Source organism: Hermetia illucens, chromosome 2, assembly GCF_905115235.1.
Source record: "Hermetia illucens chromosome 2, iHerIll2.2.curated.20191125, whole genome shotgun sequence".
Taxonomy (NCBI): Eukaryota; Metazoa; Arthropoda; class Insecta; order Diptera; family Stratiomyidae; genus Hermetia; species Hermetia illucens.
The window spans coordinates 146,534,463-146,559,761 of NC_051850.1; positions in this window are offsets into that span (position 1 = coordinate 146,534,463).

Below are 25,299 nucleotides of genomic sequence, written 5' to 3' on the forward strand. Positions count from 1 at the left end.
ACACCAACAGCTCTACTACCAAACCCTATCTCCACCTCCACGTGGTGACCGCTGGGAGCTCTTTCTTGACGAAAAGCTGCAGACGGAGAAGGATGAAGGCGAGTCTCCCCCGCCTAAAAACGGGACAAATTGTACCAACTGGTCCTCCAGGTTGGGGGTTGGGTAGGGCTGACAACCCTACACGGAAAACAACCTGTTACGAAGCCACAACAGGAGCCTCGGATAGGACGGATTTTAAAACGACGGACCCGGCAACGACAAAGGAACAACGATTTGCGCATTTTCTCATGGAACGTGCGCTCCCTGTACAGAGATGAAGCTGATAAGCAGCTAGCCGATACCCTGTCCCAATATAGGGCTGATGTAACAGCGTTGCAAGAGATGCGATGGACAGAGACCGGTTTCCTGGAGAAGAGCCACTACACCATATATTATAGCGGTCATCCAGTAAACCATGTGCGTGGAGTAGGTTTCTTAGTCAGCCAAAAAATGAAACCTGCTGTTATACTTTGAAAGCATAAGCGAACGGCTATGCACTCTGCGCTTGCGAGGCAAGTTTTGAAATATAAGCCTCATAAACGTTCACGCCCCTACAGAGGAGACTGCAGAGTCGGAGAAGGATACCTTCTACGAGGCAGTAGAAAGAACCCTCGAAGCCTGTCCCAGATATGGTATCAAAATCATACTTGGGGATTTTAACAGCCAAGTAGGGAAGGAGCCCGTATTCAGGCGATACGTTGGCTCCCATAGCTTACACGAAAAAATAAATGATAACGGACTGCGGACTATTCAATTAGCAGGGTCACACGAAATGGTTGTGGGAAGTACCTGGTTTGCGCGGAAAGCGGTCCACAAACATACGTGGGCCTCTCTAGACGGAACCACTTTCAACCAAATTGACCACGTGTTGATCGAACGCCGCCACCTCTCAGCCTTGATGAATGTCAGAACATATAGGGGGGCCAATATAGACTCGGATCACTCTCTCGTTGGCATGGTGCTCCGAGCTCGAATAACAATACCACCTACAATCCCCTCTGACAATCAGGTGAGAGTGAACACTGAAGCCATCCACTATAAGAGGGAAATGGATGCCGCAATAACCGCAGTCAATAGAGGACCTGGAGATGAAGCATCAACTAATGATCTTCACAACCACCTGAAGAACGTTATCATGGATACGGCCACAAATATACTTGGCCCCAGCCGCAAAAGGAGTCGGAACGGCTGGTTTGACGATGAATGTAAGCTAGCAACGGAACGGAAGAATGCCGCATACCGAGTAATGTTGCATTCTCAAAGAACGCGGGCACGCGCAGAGACTTATCACGAACTCCGTCGAGCGGAGATGTGACTTCACAGACGGAAAAAGGAAGCCTGGGAGAACCAACAAGTCTGTGAACTAGAAAAGTAGAAAGAGCAACCGCACCAGGCGCGCAAGTTTTACCAACAAATCAGCAGGATGAGGCCTTATACACCTCGATGCTCATCCTGCCGAGACAAAGAGGGAAATCTGATTTCCGACAGAATGGGCATATTAGAGCGATGGGTTGAGTACTTTGATGAGCTACTGAACAACCAGAACATCGGCGAGTTGGAGGTCCCGCCAACTGAAGACGACGGACAAATACTGTCACCACCAAGTTTAGGAGAAACAGTCCGTGCAATTCATCGGCTAAAAAATCATAAGTCGCCAGGAGCCGATGGAATTACAGCCGAATTGGTTAAATATGGAGGCGGCCAGTTACACCAAGTGGTTCATCAACTTGTGCTCAAGGTATGGGACAGCGAATCAATGCCTGACGATTGGCAACGAGGCATTATCTATCTCATACATAAAAAGGGAGATATCACACAGTGCAGCAATTATAGAGGTATCACGTTGCTGAGTACCATCTATAAGATATTCTCCACTATCTTGCTAGGCCGGATAGCCCCATACGCCCAAAACATCATACCAAAGAGGCTTCACTCCAGGCAAATCAGCAACAGATCAGATTTTCTCTGTGCGGCAGGCGATGGAAAAACTGTTGGAATATGGACAACAGTTTCACCATCTGTTCATCGACTTTAAAGCCACCTATGATAGCATAGCCAGGGTAAAACTGTACATGGCCATGAGAGAATTCGGTATCCCGACGAAATTAATAAGACTGACTAGGCTCACCCTGACCATTGTGCGAAGCCAGATAAAAGCAGCAGGATCACTCTCAAGACAACAACGGTCTACGACAAGGGGATGCGCTATCATGCGTCCTCTTTAACCTGGCCCTCGAGAAAGTGATCCGTGATGCTGAGGTGAATGCAAGAGGTACGATCCTCTTCAAGTCCACCCAACTACTGGCCTATGCTGACGATATCGACATCATGGGAAGAACCACCCGAGACGTACAAACTGCCTTCATCCAGATCGAGCAGGCGGCGATCGGCGCGAGATCTTGGGCTGCACATCAATGAAGGCAAGACAAAATATATGGTGGCAACGTCAGCACCGAAGACGAATCAACCAACAACATCAAACCGCACTGGTCAAACACAAACACGAACAAAAATAAGGATAGGGGAATACAACTTTGAGCCTATTTCAGCTTACAAAGACTGTTCCGCTCGAAACGTCTCACCATAGGGTCAAAGCTCTTACTGTACAAGACTATGATCTTGCCAGTCCTCATGTATTCCTCGGAAACTTGGGTTCTTAGCAAGAAAAATTGCGAACTCTTGGCCGCGTTCGAGAGAAGAATCCTCCAAAGAATTTTTGGCCCCCTACCTGAGGATGGACGATTCCGTAGCCTACACAATGACGAAATCTATGAGCGATACCATGACCGTCCGGTTGTAGATAAAATCTGGTTCAATAGGTTACGGTGGGCGGGTCACTTAATCTGTATGGATGAGGATGATCCCACCCGGAAAGTCTATAAGGGCAATATCTATGGTAGGAAAAGAAGACGAGGCAGACCCTGCCTAAGATGGAGCGATGGCGTGGGCCAGGACGCCAGACAGCTTTTAGGGATATCGAATTGGTGGACCTCGGCGCAAAACCGGGATGTCTGGAGTTCCTTATTAAGGCAGGCCTAGACCGGATACCGGTTGTTGCGCCGTTGATGATGACGATGATGTTGCTTAGCGTCTTCGCTCTTGCCCACTCTGCTCCGCTTCTTATCTTGTTCGACCTCGTCTTGAGATCGGTTGCGTTTTAGAGCGATGGGCTTCGCCTTCTGCTCGTCAGCCCGGCGTTTGCTGTTGTATTCATCAACAATCGCCTGGTATTTAGCGAAGTCTTTTTCATCCCGCTCGTCGACAGTACCAGCCTCCTTATTCTTGGCAATCTTGCCGAGAATATGCATGGCCTTTTGGTACTGGCTCTTGAGCAGGACACCCGTGGACCTTCGCTTCTTAGCCGATTTCCGGCGACCGATATTCTTGTCGGTTTTTGCTTTCGAGGGATCCCCCGACGCTGAGGGCTTCGGGTCAGGAGTACTATGTCTGGTACTCGCTACACCCAGCTTGACGGCAGTGGGTTCTAGGCTGGAAGCGACCAGTCCGTCTGACGCCTCGCTCCGGGAGGTCCCTGCGGTTGGTTTCAGCACAACGGTGCTACGGCTGGCACCGAGTGTACTGCTCTCGACGGCCACTGTCTCCTTGCTGGAGGCCAGCAGCTCGTCCTCCGATGATGCGCCTGGCATCATCTCCTCCTCTTCTATCGTCGTTTTAGTTTTTTTGTTAATTGAGTCCAAGTCTTGGTCCCACGAGTAGTCCGGGAAGAATGTCCACCCTGGCTGGCCCGGCCACCAGGGTAAGGGTCTTATTTGAAACTGAAGGTGCCCAAGGTATTCAGAGTTCGCATACTAAAGACCAAGCTCCCCATTGGCCACGCAGCCCTCGGCGTATGCTGCTCCACCTTGGCTTGGGGTCCTATTAGCACCTTCTCCGGTGCAGGGAGGACGATCCCCGGGCTGTTGCTTTGGCCCATCCCCCCGCCAGATCTACTTGCCCCTAACACATGACCAGCAGACAAGCAGATCCTCGTCAGTTGGATGCGCCTACTCCCAGCCCGGCCCTACACACTCTTGGCCCGCCCGAAGACGGTTTCCAGCAGCCACCACGCGGAGGTCGTGTGAGGACTTGCCGAATTATGCAACTTTAACCTGAAGCATAATCTGACCAGGCCGCCGGCCTGGGCAGAAATGTCACCAAAATCCGAAGGACCCAGAAAAGGAATCTCATGCTTGAGTTGAAAAAGTCAGTATGGGAAAAACTGATGGCTTTTATAACCACGTTGTAAACTCGTGTATTCCCAGAAACATGAGGTCAGCCATACAGTGCAAGGACCTGGATGAAGTGAGATCCAGAAAAGATATCCGTACTGCCTTGAAACAACAATTCAAGTTGGAGGAATTCGAAAAAGAATCCTTCGTAAAGAAAAGTTTATGGCGGCACTTAACCGCCCACAATGAGACTGCCAGTGGAAGCAGCGCAAAAGTTCGTAGCCGTAGAGAAATTGCGAATTGGATGGGTTCTTTGCTGTCTAAACAAACAGATCTCTCTAAAGAGGTGCTTCAAACGACTGATGTTTGAACACCTCGCGAAGCCGTCGAAGGCTCTGATCGAGCCAGGAAGTAGTTGGGGAGGTGTATGTGTTTGAGGGAAGAGAGAGGCAAAATCTCCAAGCACTCAAACCCTTGTGGTCCATTGTACTCGACTACCCAGTCTAACGGGATTGCGATGCGCATGCCCTTCAACCGCTCATCAATCATGCAGGTTGCCGCCCTTAGAATCGCATGCACTACTGCCTGAAAAGCCCACTTCTCTTTTTTCTTCGAGAAGTTGACTCCTGCTCCAAAATCCTGTTCTGTTTTTGAGCCATCGGTGTAGAAGGTGTCAGTATATCCTAACATGCATTCACCTGGTTCGTTCCAATTTTCTCTCCGGTTCAAGATAACTTCATATCTTCCAAAAAACAGATGTATGGGGATCCGAGAATCAGAAGGCATTGCAAAAACTGGATTTAGTTCACCCAATAACTCTTCCAGTACTCTATGTCCCCCTTGTCTATGAGCTGCTCTCATTGCAGTGCTCTGAATATATAAATCCAACGCTGGAAATTGAATAATGCATTCAGAGCTATACCGGATTTCGTGCTTATTGCACCGATGATATAGCGAAAACTCTTTTGTTTCACCTTAACCATTCTCACTATGGATGCATAAGGAAACATCGGCCTAGTGATAGCGACATACTATACACTATGGCAGATTTTGCAGTCCGCATAGTAGTGAGTCGATCAATATACTCAACAGAAGCACCGAGAGCTCCTTGAGAGCAGCTTTTCGTCGCTTCCGTTGTTAAGTAGCGATCAACACTCACTTCAGCACACACTAATCTCTGCGTTAGCATAGTGTAGATCCACTTTATTAGAGTTTCGTCAACACCATGTGTCTCTGGCGGCATCACAACAGCGTACTCGCCCTTCAGAATTGCGTCCTCTATCTTTGAAATCAAAGAGTGGAGAGCAGACTTACAGGACTTTCCACGTTGGTAAGCATGTTTGTTTTAATTTAGAAGGTGCGACCCTAGGACCTTCTCGCGAATATGACGCTCAACCAGTCTCTCCAGACATTTGAGCGAAAATGATGTTGATGATGCTGATTTCTCTGAAGTTCTTTAGATTTGAACAGTAATCTTTCCCAGCCTTAGGTATGTAGACTACCTTAACCTTTTGTCATCAGACAGGCACGTAGCCCAGAGTAAGACATTTTGGAAAAATATTTTTTAGAAGCTACTTTAAGTGCTCCATACCCTGCTTTAGCATCGCTAGACAGATGTCATTGATGCTAGGTGCTTTGAAGTGTTCAAAGGATAGTATAGCAGCTCTCGCCTTTTCATTGATAACAACCGCTCTCGCGCTTTGCCGACTTTTCTTGCAACAGCTTCGTGTTGAAAGGTTTGCGGAAACTGCCAATTCTCTTCCTCCATTTCTGAGACCTGTTCTCGCAGGTGGTGTATTTCCATTCGTGAAAGTGCCATCCGGTTTTCTAAGAGAGTCCAACTTTTTATAGTTCTTCACAGTGTGTTCTAAAAGATGTCAATCTTTTTACGAGCCTCTTATATTCATCCTGTAAGTTTCGGAAGTTTAACAAGTCTTCATTCTTATTGCTTTTGCAAGTACGATTTAGAAGTCGTTTGATTGATCTTCTTTGCAGTTCTCTATCATGGAACCGTTTTACCACGTTATCCTCGGGAAATAGGATAACCCTCTTCAAAGCAGTCTGAAAGTGTGCGATTCAGAGTTTCTAATTGATCTTCTATCGCCAAAGGAAGTTCATTGAACTTTGTCTGCGAAATATGGGGAGATCAATTATAATCTCACCCAGTTTCTCATTGAAAATAGTGGTTACCATCATTACTCGTATAGGTTTAAATTGAACACCTCACCTGATTGAACATACTGCGATAGGGTCCCGAAAGACCCAGTACACATACTCTTCCACTCCGCCCCGTGATATGATACTCGAAGGTGGTTCTACGGGTTATGCGGGGGAGCGGGATGGTTTTAGTGGGTAAAAATCCCACACACTGGAGTGTCTAGACCAACGTCTTTTAAAGATTTCCACCTCCCCGGAAAAAAAACGTTAACTTTGTACTTGGAACCCATAGCGTTCACTGCATGCGTAAGTATCGAATTTCTAATTTTAAATCAATTATTTGTATCAAAACCTGGAAAACGTAAATCCTGCATGCCAACCTTTAAAGGTTGGTTGGTTAACTACCAGGAGACGCATACGAGTATTTTCGATTAAAAGCTAAACCTGTCCTCGAATCGCATTCCACCTTCGCAACCTAACTTGGTAATGCATAAAAGTATAAAATCCATTAAATTTCCTTGCTTAAGCCCGAAACTACTAGACAGCCAGACATTCGAGTAAAAGTTTTACAGGCTTCATCACTTTAATGGGCGCCGTTCAAGAGTGAATAAAACTCAACGACGAAGAAGAAATCTCTTCAAATTTTCTGAAATATAGGATCCCAGTTTACTTGCAAAACAAAATCATATTCTACCCTTCACTTGTGCACCGCTTCCACTGGTCCCGAGTGGGCTTCTATTAGGGTTGGAATATTTAAGTTCTAAATTCTGTGGCGCGGCTTCACCTACTTTCTCACAAAATACCTTCGGCACTCATTAATTACCCAAAAGGGCTTAGTTCCAGAATTTCCATAGCAAAATGTTCCAAGTTTGAGTGGTCGTCCCCCACTCTTGCAAGTTACGGGTTTTCCCGTCTGCGGACATAAAGCCCTGCTGGCAATAAATTATGGTATAGAAAAAACATTAAAAAAGAATAAGAATAAGTTACGGCCAAGTCATGAGGGGACTAGATAAAATTCCGCATCGATTGATGGAATCTCGACAGAATCTTTAATGAACGTGAGTACTAAGGGCAGACATGGATCGTCAATTGGTGTAATGCTAAACGGTTGGAGTGTGAAATTGAATTAATTGTCTGAAAGCAGATATAGAACGTATTTCCTCGGAAATTCCGCTCTCCTGTACATTGGCTAGCAAATCCCTACATCAAATAAATTCGTCGTGACAGCAAATACCGAAAAACATCTGCCTAATCAAGCGGAGCTAACATCCTTTTCATTCTCTACATCGTTACGTATCATTGAATGAGGAATTTTTTCGTGCCGCTCACTCGCAACATTCAGCTCAGGCATGTACTATGAAAGCGAGTAAGAATACGTATCCTTCTTAGAGTTCGGGATAGTATTTAGCCCCAGATCTCCTCCCATTCCACTTACAGTAAGCGCCTCATACCATGCTCAATGGTCTGCTGAAACTGTGATAGTTACCGAGAAACTTCTATTTCAGATAAAACAACGATTCAGTCTGCCTCTCCCCAACTGTTTGAGTATAACTTGTGCGATATCTTAAGTACACCAATGAAGATTTATCTTGCATTCTTCAGCGGAGCAGTAATTCCTGATTTAATTAGCTACCCGAGGAATCGCAATGGCTAGAACTCATCCCATTGCCTAGCACCTTCCATTCATTACCGGCACAATCCGCCAGTAAAGGAACTCAACTGATGAGGATATTATGTCTTCCTCATCTCGCTCATCCATACACTCATACGAACAAGGACATTTATACGTACAAAACGACCCGAAGGGAAAAGCTGGTTACCACTCTCCTGGGCACAATCACGAATTGCTTACTGCGGAAGCGGCGACAAGTGAAGTTCACTCTCTTGTTTCAGCATTTGCAATTACAAACAACTTCTAACGTACTTGTTGCTACTTCCTACGAATATGGAAGGTTCGGTGGAAAAATCGCGCAGGGGGCGTTAAAGGGAAAACTGTTTGAAAGTATGAGGGTGCACAGATGCGGGGCTGGTTAGCTATAATGGCTTATGTTCATCGGCAGGTTGTACTTTCATGAATAATTCTCACGATCGCTAGAATGTCCCGCGAGAGAATGGTGAATTGTTCACACTTTAAATTGGATGAAAGGAACCAAAATAATGAGGGATTCAGTAAGCACTTCATAGCATCCTAGAAAATTGAAATTCAAGTTTAAGGGTTGTTCGCCATAATCGCCCTATTTCAAGTATAATGAAAAGAGACGAGAAGTGTTCTCACTAAGATATTCTGTTTTTTTGATGACATATCTATTTTATTGTATCTTTGTTCTTGTGGAAACCAACAATAAGTTGTCGAATGTTGCGAATAAACTTAAAATCTATGAGAACACATGGGCTCGGACAGACAAGGCAAAGTTGCTGGATAGCAATGATCGTTGCTCATTCTCAAACCACGTCGACTCAGCTGGATAACCACTGGTCATCGTGATAGTAAATTAACGTGAGCGGCGAGGACGGCGACGAGCCGGTATGACCCAGACATTTGATTTGCAAAGGATTCAGAACAGGTTGCATATGAGCTGATAACAATGGTATTCTGTTACCTTACTGCACCAGAGTGACATCTTTTTGAAACGGGTACCAGGTTCACGTTACAACTGCCTCTATCGCGATAATAATTTTAACATAGCAACGCAAGGACGCCCAAAGTTATGATACCATTACGTTGGCCGTGCAGGATCAGTTAAAGGTAACTACTAACTGACGCCCGACCCGGGCTCTGAACACAAACTCCCATAAGGACTTGGGTCAATCAACACATTACCTCCTTGCCCGCATAGGCAACAACGGGAATCAGTTAAGACGGCTGCACTTTCTAACTGAAATAACTGCATGCATCTAGGACCCAGAATTCAATGACGAAAACAACAACAACAGCGACAACAATTACGAGGACACAACACAGCGCAGTATCCCGTGTTCATCGTTTCTGGCAACTAAAATCGAGAATTTTACTATTAATTCCTTTGCAAGAAGCATAAAGCTACGGCAGTCACCTACTGAAAAGGAGTGACACCAGCAAACTCAAGATTAGAAGAAGAGTCACGAGAAAAAACGACAAGCTGCGATCTGCTTGACACTCCTTTGCCTAGATAAAAGATTTTACTAATCTTACCGGAGAGGATGGATCTCATCCGAAAAAAAGAACAGAGAAAGAAAGGCCAAGCAACTCTATGGATGCCAAAGATAGCATGGTGGCAATAAACAAACTCCTGAACCTTATAATACACCAGTTAAACTTATGGAAGACCACCGAAGAGGAGCTGAGGAAAAATCAAATCAGATGGTAACCAAACGAACTAAGAAGCGTCAGAAAAATGGCAAAAATACGATAATAACAGTCTAAATTGAATAGCGACGGACTTCATTATAGTAAAATCGAGGTCCACTTGCGAACAGGACAAAGGCTGAAGCAAAAAAACTACGACTATGACTTCAACACCAACAAAGAGACGAGGCAAACTAAGGTCAAAAGCCCTTCTCATCAAGCCATACGAAAAGAGGTCTTTTGCAGAAATTCTCCCAGAACTCCAAATCAACCTTAAACCAGAAGATGCTGAGGTTAACGCCCAATCTATCCGACGGACTAGAAGCAGCGGTATACTTTTCAAACTTTGGTCGAAGACTGATAAGAAGAATACTTTCTGCGAAGAAGTCCAGAGCATTTTAGGCACGCAAACAGTGGTTTCCGGCTTAGAACCAATATAAACTGTCTAAATAAGAGATCTGGTCTGTCTCGCGAACAAGGAAGAGATGGAAGAAGGGATAAAAAAGGGTTACCTAGATGTGGGCAATCCCAAGTTGGGAGTAAAATCCGCCAACTCTAAAAGACAAATTTGGCCATTGTCACCGTCCCTGGAAACACAGCGAGCCAGTATCTCCATTGCGGGAAAATAAAATTCATTTTCGCTTGCAATCGAATCTCGCTCCACCACACTATGCCTACGGACATATAACAAGAATTTAAAAAGCGCAAGACAAAAGCACGGTGTGTTACTAGCGTCGCAAACCCGACTGCAAAGTGAAGACTGGCGTTTTTTTCAAGGACCACGTCACCAAAAAACACGTGATTCATATTCCCTATTCAGGCTGATGCCAGGTTTTCAAAGACAAGTTAGAAAAAGTGGAACGTCCAGAACAATTATCCACATCCTGTAAGTGAACATATCATACATAGAAGAGCAACTGCTCATGACCTGATGATTATTATAGGGAGTAGTAGGCTGACATTTGTAGAGAACGGACGTGTCTACAAATTGATATTATTAATAAAAATAATTTAAAATTGAAATTAAGTTAACTTTTATCAAGAATATAAAAAGATACTTATATTACCTAATTAATAATATATAATTTAAAAACTTAATTGAAACTAATTTACTTTTGAGTTGTTATCTAAGTTACTTGTCCTTAAAAAGTTTTGAGAAAAAATTCGTTTTTTTTGGCTTGGCGCGAATGAGCGGCGAGCCGCCGGCGGGTGGCGCACCAGACCGGCCCCCCACCATAAGGCCTAGGGGCACTCGGATCGGTCGTGGAGTCCGCAACGAGGAGGATCCAGACTTGAAAATAGCCAAAGTGAGAATAGCCAATCTTGAAAGAAGAAATGGCGAGCTGGCGAAGACACTCGAAGATTTGAAAAAGCAAATGACAATGTTGATAAAAAAAAATGGAAAATTTACAGAGCAGCTAATGGGTGGGGAGGCAGGCCCGCCGTCTCCAAAGGTAGCCAGAAAAAAGGTTAAGCTTTCCTCGACTACTTGTGCAATCATGGAGGAACCGGGCTGCCTTGAGGGCGAACAAGTTCTCGACAGCGAATCTGTCCGTATGCAGGACATAGAGAGCAGTAAAGCAAACGATACGAGAGTCAGCGACAACGGTGGCGATGGAAATGTCCCAGAAGAGGATGCTAACCAGGCAAGTTGCAGTAGTGAAGATGGAAAATTGGGTGAGTTTTTGCTCTATGTTTCCAAAAAATTAAAGAAAAAAAACAAAACTCAAGAAAAAATGTTAAATAATGTAAAAAATAATGCAAGTACGAGTGAAAATTTAAAAAATGGTCCGACTGAGGATACAATTAGCACCCGAAATAAAGAAAAGGGGGAAAGGGTGCCCCCCATTAATGTTTATAAATTAGGTGGTAGAGATTTAGCCACTCTACTTAATAGGAGCGCGGGGCTCTCAAATTTTGTTATTAAAAAGACGGGGGCCGAGAGAGCCCAAGTCAAATGTAATAAAATTGCAGATTACAAAAAAGCACGGGAGGTCCTCGAGCGAGTGAAGGCTCCTCACTTCACCTACACTCCAAAGGAAGAGAAGGTGCAAACCTTCCTTCTGAAAGGCTTGGATGCGGAGGAAGAGCCCGATGAGGTGCTCAAAATGCTCCGGGAGACGGGAACTGAGGTCAAGTTCCTCTCAGTGTCACGGTTTAGTACGAGGAAATCCGTTTTGGAAAAGCGAATCCTGCCGCACTTCCTCGTGCAGATAAGCCCGGAGAGCCGGGGAAGCGATCTGATCGGCATCAGGTCGCTTAATTACCAGGTCATTCGTTTTAAGCGCCTGCTAAGGGGCGAAATAGTCCAGTGTCGAAGATGCCAGCGTTATGGTCACTCGGCAGTGAACTGTCAAATGACCTTACGATGTGTAAAGTGCGGGAAAGACCATACCGCAGCTGAATGTTCGCTGACTGAAGCAGATGGCAAGGAAAAAACTTTCTGTGTTAACTGCGGAAGCGGAGGGCATCCGGCTTCGTACCGTGGATGTCCTGCATACCGCAATGTTAAGGTCACAAGGCAGCAGGCACCGAGATCGGGCCAAAGAACGAAGGTGTCAGCGGCGTTGGACAGTACGGTCCCTTCGGCACCAATCGTCTCGGGGATCCCATTTGCAGAAGTAGTTCGACAAGGGGGAGCTAAGAAGCCCCTACAAGATGCAAGTGGCGGGATGAACACTATCCTCAATAAAATACTAACCATGTGTGAAAACATGCAGCATACGCTACACGTACACAATACAAAAATAAATAGCATAACAGAATATTTACACAAACAGCATGCTCGCTGCTAGGTCTGCAGTCACAGCGGTACCACTGGATGGTCTCCGGATCATCGCGATTAATGTGAATTCCATCGTAGGAATCCATCGACAGCCTGACATAGTCTTGATTTCAGAAACCCACCTCAATCCGAGGCATTCGATAACATTCAAGGATTTTGAATTCGTGAGGAACGATAGACGAAATTGTGATGGGGGAGGTGGTACCGGAATACTTGTGGGTCGCCAATATCGTTTCAGGCATATTAATAGGCCTGAATTTGAAACCTTTGAGTGTATCGAAGTCTCATGTATTCTTTTTTCACTGCCTAGAGGGGGGAATTTATACATTCTGTCAGTCTATGCAGTGGGAAACAACCGAGCCAAAGTTCAGGGAGGAATTCCATTCTCTGTTTACGATACTCGAACTGAATAGGCTGTATAATTACTATATTATAGCTGGCGACTTGAATGCTAAGCATACCTCGTGGCTAAACGCCACAAACAATCCCAGAGGGGTATTCCTCAAATCTTGGATAGATCAATACCAGATAGAGTATAAATGCGAATTATATGGGTCAGAGAGTCCAACCTGGCCCAGGGCAAATTCCTATCTGGATTTGTGCATTGCTGACGCGCGCTTGAACTTTAATTTTAGGAATCCTCAACGGAAACTACAGACTCTTCCTTACGATAGCGACCATAACGCTATTCTTATTGAAGTTCTGTTTGATGGACGAAGAGTTCGCCTTCTGCCGATGGACAGTGCCGTCCACAGGCTGAACTTTAAACGAACAAATTGGAAGAAATTCCAAGAGAGGTTTATTCGGGGATATCAAGAGGAATGCCCACCTCTTGATGGGGGAAACGATAGTACAATTGCACCAGGTGACAGGAACTTGAGCAACGAGGAAATACTTCAGTATCTTCTCAAGCTGGAGAACTTGACGCTGGAAACAATTGAACAAGTCGTCCCTAAGATTAAACCTCGCAATAATATGGAAGGATATGAAACTGCTGCCATAAAACGGTTGAAAAAAGTGAAAAGCCTTCTGCTCACTCGCGTCAACAAAGTCTATCGAAGATATGGGGACTATCATCATCCCATATTGGTTGAGTTCAAATCACTTCTAAAGATCGCGCGGGATCTTTTCCGTCAACATTACGTAAATGAAGTGAACTTCCAATGGCGGGAGAAGTTAAAGGGTATTTCACCAAGCGATCCAGATTCCATGTTTGCTAAGATAAATATGTTATTCCGGAAGAAGTCACGAATAACTGTACCGAGAATTAAAGTCGGTGGCAGCGAGATACAACACCTTATTGACTCAGGTATAGACACGAATAGTGTAACTGCTGTTGCGCAAGGCAATTACATCGTGATGGATGATGCTCTGAAACTCGAACTTATAGGGGAGCACTTTGAATCGGTGCATCGGCCCAGAACGGACTTAGATCCAACGCGACTTTCGGAAATTGTAGAACGAGATGTCCACAATTTCAAATATAGCCTGAACGGCACCACAGTTCTCCAATTTAGCTCTGCGTTGCAGGCTGATCTCATACCGAGTGATAATCTGCTTGATTACTTTGTCTCATGTGTAGAGTTAACTTCCATATTCAGAAGAGTAAACAATAAGAGATCATCCGGTATGGATGGCATTCCCAACGTGGTCCTCAGGCATTTACCAGACATTGCCATTCGTAATTATTGCATTTTGTTCAATAATTTATTGAACAATTCCTTCTTTCCAGGACAATAGAAGAAAGCCGAGTATTCCCGATTTTAAAGAGAGGGAAGGATTCATCCAGCCCTCAAAGCTACCGCCCAATCAGTTTGCTGCCTAACATCAGCAAGGTGTTTGAGGTTTTGGTATTGACAGCCTTGAACGGGCATATCAAGAAGAAGGAATTATTGCCGAATGCCCAATTCGGATTTCGATCTGGACATTCGACAATACATGCAATAACGAAGGTAACGTCTGATATTTGCTGGCGGATTAACAATGGTGAGTGCGTAGGCGCTTGCCTTATAGACATGGAGAAAGCCTTTGATACCGTCTGGTTGGATGGACTGATTTTCAGGCTCCTGAAGAATGAGTTTCCCAGTTATCTCGTAGCGATGATGTGTAGTATGCTGTATTGCAAGTGCTTTGTCATTACGGACGGAAATCTCACTACTAACAGAGAATTTCATGTTCTGAATGGATTACAGCAAGGGACAGTGACTACGCCTACACTTTTTGCGATATTTGCCGGCGAATTGCTCAATTCTTTCGATTTTAATAAATCTCCTAAAAGGTCGTTGATTGCCTTTGCTGACGATCTGATAGCCTACACGGCGCACAAGAAGGTAACTGAGGTGCAAGTTGAACTTCAGAAGATGTTCAATGATATTGAGTTCTTCACGAACAGTTGGCGGATGAAAATCAATGCGCAAAAGTGTGAAACGATTCTGTTTCGGAATTCCTTGGCGTATGCCAGTAGGAACTTGAAAAGGAATTGGAGAGATTTCCACATTGTCGCGAACGAGGATAGTTCTGAGCGCATTCCTCATAAGAAGTGCGTTAGATACCTGGGTGTGCGTCTTGACGAGCGTCTCCAATTTAACGAGCACGTTAAAGTCGCGCTAGAGAGCGTTCGCAAGGCATTCATGTCTCTCCGAAGACTCTTTTATGCTCCACATCTTAGCCGGAAGGTTAAGATTATTTGCTATCTTACTTTGGTTATACCGGTGCTCACCTACGGGTGTGCTATCTGGTTTAATTTGAGTGCTAGCCAAATGGAGAAAATAAGGATCTTTGAAAGGAAATGTCTGCGTGCTTGCACGGGGCTTAATAGGACTGCTTCGTCAAACTATGAGCACTATGTAACTAATGAAGTGATGTATGCAACTGCTGCTGTGCCAAGAATCGACACAGTTATCGTCAGATTGATTCGGAGTCATATACCCGTGGAAATTGGGTTTCGCAGCCGTTCTACCCAAATGATGGGTATTTCGAGAAAACTCTCACGACAGGCTTCATTCCTCCCGAAGCGTTCGTGTATCTTGACAGGAATGGTCTAATTCTTGATTCTGCCGGTGATCCGGTTATGTATCATATACATAGACGGGCCACGGACAAAAGGATAGAATACCCCCCGAATTTGACAGTGGGGGCTCCGGGATTCGACTGGAGATACTCCAGAGCGAGAGCAATTGATATTAAGCGGGATGAAAAAGAGAAATCTTGGTACTGGTGGCTGCGGGATGCCGGTTAGCGGTGGCCGTGCTCAGTTCTGCCATTTGCTTCTTGGTGGGGCTTTGTAAATATGTACATATTGAACGGGTGCTGATTTTGTCTCCAGCTGTAACTTATAAATACATACGTTATTATTCTTTGTTTTTTTTGTATAGATGTTATTGTAAAAAAAAAGAAAAAATGTGTAATATAAAATATATAATTATGATAGTTTTAAGAGCAATAATTTAAGTTAAAAGTATTTTTTGAAGCGATCAAATATTTATTATTACTTTTATATTTCTTTATTTGCCACTAAGGCCAAGTGAATTCTGTCGGGTTTTTGACCATTTCCCGACAACTTATTGTAAAATTAGATTTTTATTTCTTACTGTTCTCTCTGTCTGTAAATTGTTATTCGAAAACTTTGAGAGCCCACAGTGGCCATTAGATTTAAGTTATTTTTGTTATTTTAAAGGATTGTTTTTTATTGTTCATTTTTCCAATCTATATACTATTGTTACTTATTTCTTAAAAATAAAAATGATTTAAAAAAAAAAAAAGATGATTATTATATGCCGATATATCTGGCATTGCTGCCGTCTGTTTGGTGGACGAGATTGGAAACAAGGAAGGGTGAGTTCTAGTTAGAGAAGGTTTAAACGCCGTAGCCCTCGAATGTGGCATATCTCGACCATATTCTCAAGGTACATAAATTTTGAACATGGCCCACATGACAGGAATTATTGTTCTAAATAGTAGCAGCACTCCGACAGTCTTGCGCCCTCATAGTGAAGACACTATCCCTGACGGGATCTTTGCCGCGGAATTCCTAGTGTCAGTACAATAATAGAGGAAACTGGGCGATTCCACGGCCAATGATCCCTGGTACAGTTCTTCCGAAGTAACATATGACTCCTCCAAATGTTTTAACGTCCAGCAAAGACCTAACAATGAACCTTATCACCGCAACTTGCGACGTATCGGCGTCCACGAAGAAACTGCTTCACGGGGATTCACCTGTGTTCTGGCGGATGGCTCAAATTCCAAGAACTGCTTCAGACTCGGGCGGATTAAACAACATGCAGAGAGGTCAAGTTTAGGTAACCCTAAGATCCGTAGAATATGAAAGAGGGAGAAAGTAACTGCATCACGAAACAGCAAACTAGAAGCATGCTTCTGACTGGCTGAGCATGAATTCATCCTAGGTTTGGAGAAAACTGAAATATCCGTTCTGACCAAAGAGATAGCATAGCCAGGGTAAAACTGTACACGGCCATGAGAGAATTCGGTATCCCGACGAAACTAATAAGACTGACTAGGCTGACCCTGACCAATGTGCGAGGTCAGATAAAAGCAGCAGGATCATTTTCAAGACCATTCGACATCAACAACGGTCTACGACAAGGGGATGCCCTCTCATGCGTCCTCTTTAACCTGACCCTCGAGAAAGTGATACATCATGCTGATGTAAATGCAAGAGGTGCGATCCTCTTTAAGTCCTCTCAACTACTATACTGACGATATCGACATCATGGGAAGAACCACCCGAGACGTACAAACTGTCTTCATCCAGATCGAGAAGGCGCCGCGAGATCTTGGGCTCCACATCAATGAAGGCAAGACAAAATATATGGTGGCAACGTCAGCACCGAAGACGAATCAACCAACAACATCAAACCGCACTGGTCAAACACGAAGAGGAATAAGGATAGGAGAATACAACTTTGAGACCGTTGACAATTTCTCCCATCTAGGGTCGAAAATCACAACGGATAACAGCTACGATGATGAAATCCGCGCACGGTTGTTGTCAGCCAACAGAGCCTATTTCAGCTTACAAAAACTGTTCCGCTCGAAACGTCACCATAAGGTCAAAGCTCTTACTGTACAAGACTATGATCTTGGCAGTCCTCATGTATATGTATGAAAAATTGCGAACTCTTGGCCGCGTTCGAGAGAAGAATCCTGCGAAGAATTTTTGGCCCCCTACCTGAGGATGGACTATTCCGTAGCCTCCACAATGACGAAATCTATGAGCGATACTATACGTATGGATGATGATCCCGGAAAGTCTATAAAGGCAATATATATGGTAGAAAAAGAAGACGAGGCAGACCCTGCCTAAGATGGAGCGATGGCGTAGGCCAGGACGCCAGACAGCTTTTAGGGATATCGAATTGGTAGACTTTGGCCCAAAACCGAGATGTCTGGAGTTCCTTATTAAGGCAGGCCTAGACCGGATACCGGTTGTTGCGCCGTTGATGATGATGACCAAAGAGAGGAGTCCCACAGCCCTCTATTGGTGGCCAATGTCGTAGGTCACTTAGCCAGAGCGTCGTTTGCTGATGAGTTTGGTTCAATATATCCTTCTTCATGGTTTCTAATTATGTAAGAATATGTACCGCAAACGACTAGCGCAATTACAACAGCAACGAATTTTTCAAGTTACATCCGCCTATTGCATCTTTTCGGAACCAACAGTAATGGTGATAGCAGGTGTTATATTAAAAAAGGTAATGAAAATAAGCAAGCCGTTGCTTGGCGTGGCAGCAATGTGGTAAGGAGAGAGGAAGTAGATGAATCGCACATCTCACGGCATAACAATTCATCATCTCAGACCACACGTTTTTATTCTGCAGAGGGGAGACCACTATCGCTATCACCTGACGGCAGAAGGGGATCAAGTACCTTGGGATACCATAATTGAGCAGAGCAGCACGTTGTACTCAATGGATTCTCGAGGAGCCTCAGTTATCTCAGGGTAAATGAGGCTCCACGAGCCACGAGGTTATGCTCCTACACTGCATGGGCCCCCACCGCGCATTAGATGGTGGCGATTTCGTTAGAAGGAAGAAGAAATGGTCACTCTTGCGCGGTAACTAACCGTTACGAATGTGGAAGAATTGTGGAACCAAGTTAAAGACACGATCCATATAGCACCTTATGCAGCCCTCGAGGTTGTGACTAGATTTTAAGTAAAGAATTTATCCACCCTCAATTTATATAAGAATTGCGATTTGCAACAATTCCACGAGACTTATTAGCACTGATGAAAGGAACAAGTAGTTCCCCAAATATCGGTATTTGTAAGCTTAATAAATATTACTAGCGAATAGAAAAGGCAAGCCTGAAACAAACACAGTCACCGTTGGTGGCATTGACATACTCAGAACCGAGCGATTTAAATATCTCGGATCAATTCTATCAGCCGATGGAAAACTGCGTTATGGAATAGCTTCACGTATTACCGCAACGTGGAGGAAGTGGCATTTCACAGGTGGTGTTATTTGTGATCGACGTATCAACGATCGTCTCAAATTTAAAATTTGCCGCAACGTCGTCCGCCCTGTCGCCCTCCATGGTTCTGAGTATTGACTGATTATAAAAAACAATGAATGACGTGTTGTGGTAATGTTCACGAAGATGTGGTGTTAGACGCTTTGATCATATCTGAAATGAGGATATAGGTGATCAATATGGAGTTGCACCGATCGTGGAAAAATTGCGAGAGGGGCGTGGTATGGCCACGTAATTCCCGCTAACAAGAATTCACTTGCCAAAAGTCGATGGTAAGCGACCAAAATGCTAGCAAAAACAACATTGACTTGATGCGATAGATTATAATTTGAAAGCCTTGCGCTTTCATCTGGATCAGGCCTTTAATAGAACAAAATGGCGCACCATTCACAAATTGCTAGCTCCCAAAGTTGTTCTTATTTTCTGATAGTCATATTACAGCGTTTCCTGGCCTTTTCCAACTGTTCCCTTTTCATGGCTTTGGTGGGACGTTAAACTGTAGTCTTCGATCAACCTCTTTCGAACTGTCTTCTAAGAAACGCGAATTCCTTCATCGCTTAGCACCATAGTTAGAACGGCGGCACTCTTTTTAAGCTCTTTGGGGCGCATATTTATGATACTTTTCCCACAACAGTTTTTTATGACTAGTTTCTAATACATAGCTGGGTGAGGTGGGTGAACTGTCGACATCTTTTGAGAACTATATACCATGGGCCCGTATGATGACTGCTGAGCTGCCAAAAGGCGAAAGGGAGAACTAACGAAGATTTTACCCTTCATTATTGTCGAAAATGACAGTCTCCACATCCAACTAAGGGATGATTTTAGACGGTTGAACAAAGGTAGGATGCACACAATTGGGGTGGATAACGACTGTTAGCGACAAGTAGGAAGAATAACTGTTTGGTCTGGAACAGATTCAGTTCCTTACTGATAACTAAGACTTAGAAACTTCAAGGCTGAAACAGATAGCGAGTCGTAGACGAATGCCATGCCGAGGAGAAACGCCAAGTTCATTCTCTCGACCAAAGAGATCCATCCATAGGTAATAATTTGCCCAGCTACCGTAAATTTGTAATTCCATCCCTTATATATTTACTCAGTGGTCAGTGTCAGTTAGGTAGAGTTTCCAAGCTAATATCCTTGAGCGCGCACAGCCGGCAGTTCAGCCTCAACTTTCACTCCTCAGCTTCTTCCCTCTTTCAATCAGAACTACTTCCTTGGGACCGCTAACCTCTTTCAGGCTGATCTTCACTTATACAACCTTTTTAGCCTCTATCTCTCCTAGATCGTCATTGACATTTCTTGCGAGTTTCCACCGGCTTTAGTGCATATTTCAGATAGCGGAGAGACCACTTGATGCTGGGTTGCCAAGACCCGTCTTCTTTTTGACATCTGATATCCCCAACTCATTGGTACTTTTACTGTGTTCCGCATGTTCTTCTTCAGTTGTTGTCTTCGCGACAGGGCAATATTAGATTCGTCGTTCGTTACCTGACTGTCCAGCTTGACTTCTTTTTGGAGTTTTGACTACCAGTATTGCGCAAGTTTGACTCCTGCTGATGGCCTTGTTTGTGTGAAATAGTGAATTAGACCTTACTTTTTTTTCATTTCCCGTGTTATTTCCAAAAGTAGCGGTCAAAAGGTCTGCCATATCAGAACCCCTAGTAACATGATCAGGTAAGACTTATTTACCCGCAGGCCAAGCCTCGGTCGAATAACGTCAATCACTGCCAACTACATATAGAATACAGTCCATGAGTGGCATTTTTCGACTCCCCAGTCTAGTTCCGTTGGGTTTTACCAAAGTAGAAGCACCTCAAGTAAGATGTATTTCGTTACCAAACAAAAACGGTACTGAAACGGAGGTTAAGGAATGATAGATGCTTTGCTCATTTAGGTGAAATGTAATGTGCTCCTGTCAAACCCATTGAAAACTTGTAGCGGTTGTCCCTTCCCCTTAAAGAAGCCCGCCGCGAGGGAGCATTTTGATGTAATAGTGGTTAAATTTGATTTTCCAACCCTACCGCGAAAGGGGGTCAGGGGATATGTGAGGGGATGAGGAAGAACCTCTCTCCGTAGTTACGCTGGAAATCGAGATATGGAAATAACACCATTTTAAACAGCCATAACTTTTTAAAGAGGGAGAAGTGACCACCGCGAGTTTCAGCGGAGTTAGGGATTGCAGACCTCCCCCTTCCTTCTACATATCCTCACCACCCTCTTGTCCTGTCATGACATCACTATCCCCACTTTTCGCGGCGCCATAACTCTTTAAGAAGGCGATCCAAAGGAGTTCGAAAAAAGAGACTTCTACTCTTCTCACCGCCCCCCGAGGTTGGAGCTGAAAATTCATTCATATGCCATCAAAGTTGCCTATTTTAAGGCGCTGTCTCTTTTTTAAAAGGCGAGTGATGCAATTCTGTAATGGAGGCAGAAGGGGGATATTCTTCTCCCTCCTGCATACCCTTCTCACTCCAGAATTCAAACCTTACCATAACAATACCAAAACATATCAAGTTACTCCGATCAGGAGCAGAAACACATAAACGTGGACCAAAAATGGCGGCACATAGATTAGCGTTACAGCATTCAAACATTTTCCGTGAACAACGCAAAGTTTGCCTAATTTGGACTGGCATGAGATTAGTTTTTCAGACATTCCAATGAATCCATCTTACATACTTTCTCGAGCTGTGTGTCACCAGTTCATACCCCGAATACGGCAACCAACTCAAAGCCTGAAAAAATAATGAATCAGAATCAATACAGGAGTCAGACCACGTAACCATATTCAACCTCAAATAAATTCATAAACATCGAAAAGCCTGTGGATTTTCCCCAAACCGCTTGGAACACTACTTTCTATAACTCCGCCCGTCAGCCCACACTAAAATTTGAGTATCGAACTCGTCTTCGTATGAAAATTCATTTTCACAGAAGTAATGCGAATCGAATCCTTTTTAGAGTCTTCTGGCGTTTCTGCTTCCAACAACAACTTTGGCTTCATACACTCGTTCGTAAACAATGTACGTCAAACAAAAGCCTGCCTGGAGGGTTTTTATCACGGAATGCTTCCACACAAGGCGCTCCCAAACACAGACGAACGCTGAACCAATCGTCAATAGAACCCAATAAAACCCTAGAATTCGTTTGTGTACAATTCGATGCAAGGACATTATTAGCTCCACCACTTGAAATTTCAGCGATAAAGTCAAGTCAGATATACATTTCTCAGAAATCTATCAATTCTAAGAAGGAAACCGAATTTAAGTTGGTGGAATTGTTTTGCATTTATGAAAGGCATGAACTGGAAAGCAATTAGGCTGTTCATCCTGGCAATATTCTCGGAGATTGATTTTGAAATTTATTATTTACACAAGAAGTGGTTCTTTGAAAGCATCCTGTTTTCGAGAACTTCAAATTGAGATGGCGTATCCTGAGTTTTTCTACCGAAATTATTGACCAAACGCCTACTAACATGGATAAAACTCGATAGCTATAATTGTGTTTTTGGGAAGGAAGGGACAGGAAAGAACCCAAGCTGATGCTACAGCTCCTAAAGGTATTATTATGCTTCCGAGCGCCATGAAATCACGTGTTGCGTATCATAAAAATACTCGCTCATTCAGCTCTTCCAAAACAAATCACCCCCAGATGCAGGACTCAATCGAAAACATTAATCGCTTCGCACCACCGGCGTAGGCAGTACAGGACGAGATAATCTGCCGATATAAATCCAATTATGAAAGATTACATTTCGTCTATTTTTGAAAAAGAAGAAAATGTTGCATTGTTGCCGGCGGTGCCCCGGCGTATGAAATCCTTGGAAATGTTGCCTTGGGAAGTTCTTATTTTCTTGTTGGTGAGCTGGATCAGACCTTGTTCAACTCAATTAAAGAGAGAATAAAGTCGAGGAAAGCGCAAAGCCCCCGAGATAACGAGATAATAAGGAACTTTATATGTTTACATTCTTGGTAAATTTATTTCCGTTAAATAAATAAATTAAAACCTTCTGCAAGATTGAATCGGGATTTGTTTTGTTCAGATTAGGATCATATTTGGTCAACCATTCCTGATTTCGCCCCGGGTCATCTGTCGATGTATGCATGCAAGAATGTTGGAAGATGTGTATTTATCTTATCGGGACTATATGCACATATTTGTCTGGTAACCTTATCCCATAAGTCAAGTTAATTAACTTAGGGCCTAAATTCAAAGGACATTTGTCTGGGAGATATTGTGTCTGTAAACGTAGGAAAATAATGCACGCAGATCTCTACGTATTAAAAGCAGACGTATTCTCTTCTGTGGAAGAAAGGATTCCCATGAAATCTACCCTTAAGCAGATCCTGACCCTTTTCCTACGGGAATTCCATGAAGTACTTCTCGGAAAAATAACTGAAAATGCTTCTGTTTACGCCTCGTTATAAAGCGAATATCGTGTAGAACATGCAATTGGAGATGGTTCAAGATCTGTAGTTATTGTCAAAATGGCTCTGTACTATTCTGGGATATTTTAAGCAAATTAAACTAGCCCGAATTAAATGTCAAACTTAATAGCAATAATAGACGTCCTAAAGTGTATCAAAAGTATTATACAAAACAAGGATGAGTTTAACTAACTATATTTTCATCAATTAGAACAGTATTTGCATCAAACTTTCCAATATAGCGACTTATGTTACGTTACACGTTACAAGCAGAAAATTTGGCAAATTGACTATATATAAGAATTAGATGTATTTTTCAATTTAGATTTCATACGGGTATTTTCCATTTGGATTCTGAGATTAAGCTCCCTTGATGATTACCTAACTTCCCATGGTGAAATTAAGTAAGGAAAATCCTCTGGGGAACTTACAGAAAACAGAAAATTGTCCACTCAATATGCCAAAAAAGGGCAAAACACCATGATAAAAGAAGAGAAGGATTTGTTTCAATTATTTGCCAGAATCCATACAAAAAGACCCAGAAAGTTCTGAAAGAGGGCAGTAGTTTCGTTAAATAATCTTCATGAAGGTATTTTGCGAAGAGATATATTCGCTCGAGGCGGTATCGAAATTGAAGCGGATTGTCAAAAATATAGCCAATAACCAAGTAACCTAATTTACAGACCATCTGCTTGATGCGAATTTCCCAAACAGCATACAAAATCACAATTCAAGATGGGCAATCATCTGCAGTCTTCAACACAGAGTCTAGACTTTGGCGTACTAAAATGTTGTCACTTGAACCGGCGTTTGGCCCATTTATAGACACAACTCCGCAAGGCAAGATATTATTGCTCCTGTCCTAGTAACAAAGGGAACGAATGTCTTAGATCTACACACAATACACACTAGGTCCCTATAACCAGCAGTTCACGAGCTTCTAGCAAAAACTGAGGAGACGATATCCAGAAAGGAATACACCATGGTTGTCGAAGATACCTTCAACTATGCCCTGTGCTTTTCGTAAAAGGTAAACGCTGGACATTTTAAGCCAAGTGAAGTAAAATGGTGGGACTCTGGGCAGTACTCTTCTCCCTTGTGCCATACTTATGTAGAATTGTTCTTAACCGCGCAAGGCACAAGGCTCGGATTCCGGGTCAGATTAAGGAGTATTACAATTATACAGTGCTATGCACCAACTGAGACTTCTAATATACACAGCTGAGCAGAGGCTTCGTTAAGGTGACATTTGGGATCGTGATGGATGATCAGCATACAAAGGGGGGCTCTGGGGAAACAGGATCATTTGTAGCACATTGCTTGAACACAGAGCTTTCCATAAGGTCAGTAAGAGTTCAACTGACCAACACTGCACGCGCAAAGAGATTGACCACTTTTCGATTACCAGTAGATTTAGGCTGGATGACCTCATACCCCCAGAATATAATTGGCCCATATGAAAGGGACTTGACTCCACGCAAATCAGCAACAGATCAGATTTTCTCTCTGCGACAAGCGATGGAAAAACTGCTTGAATATGGCCATCAGTTGCACCATCTTTTTAAGGTTTTGTGTAAACACAAAACCTTATTAAAATCAGTTTACCATCTTTCTGCCTGTCAGTCTTCTTTTTTTTTTTTTTTTTGAGGAGGTGCAAATCTTCAAAAGACACTGGTCTGGACACACCAGCGTGTGGGATTTTTACCCACTAAAACCACCCCCGACTCCCTCCCTGCCCTGCGGAACCACCATAAGGTATTACATCACGGGGCGGAGTCAGCTCACTCTAGCTTAATCCCATTTCTTCTATACGCGGCGCACGTGACCGCGTTTTTCTCCTTTCCTCTGCCTTTCGCAATTTGTCTTGAATTGATGCGATCATGGAGTTGACCG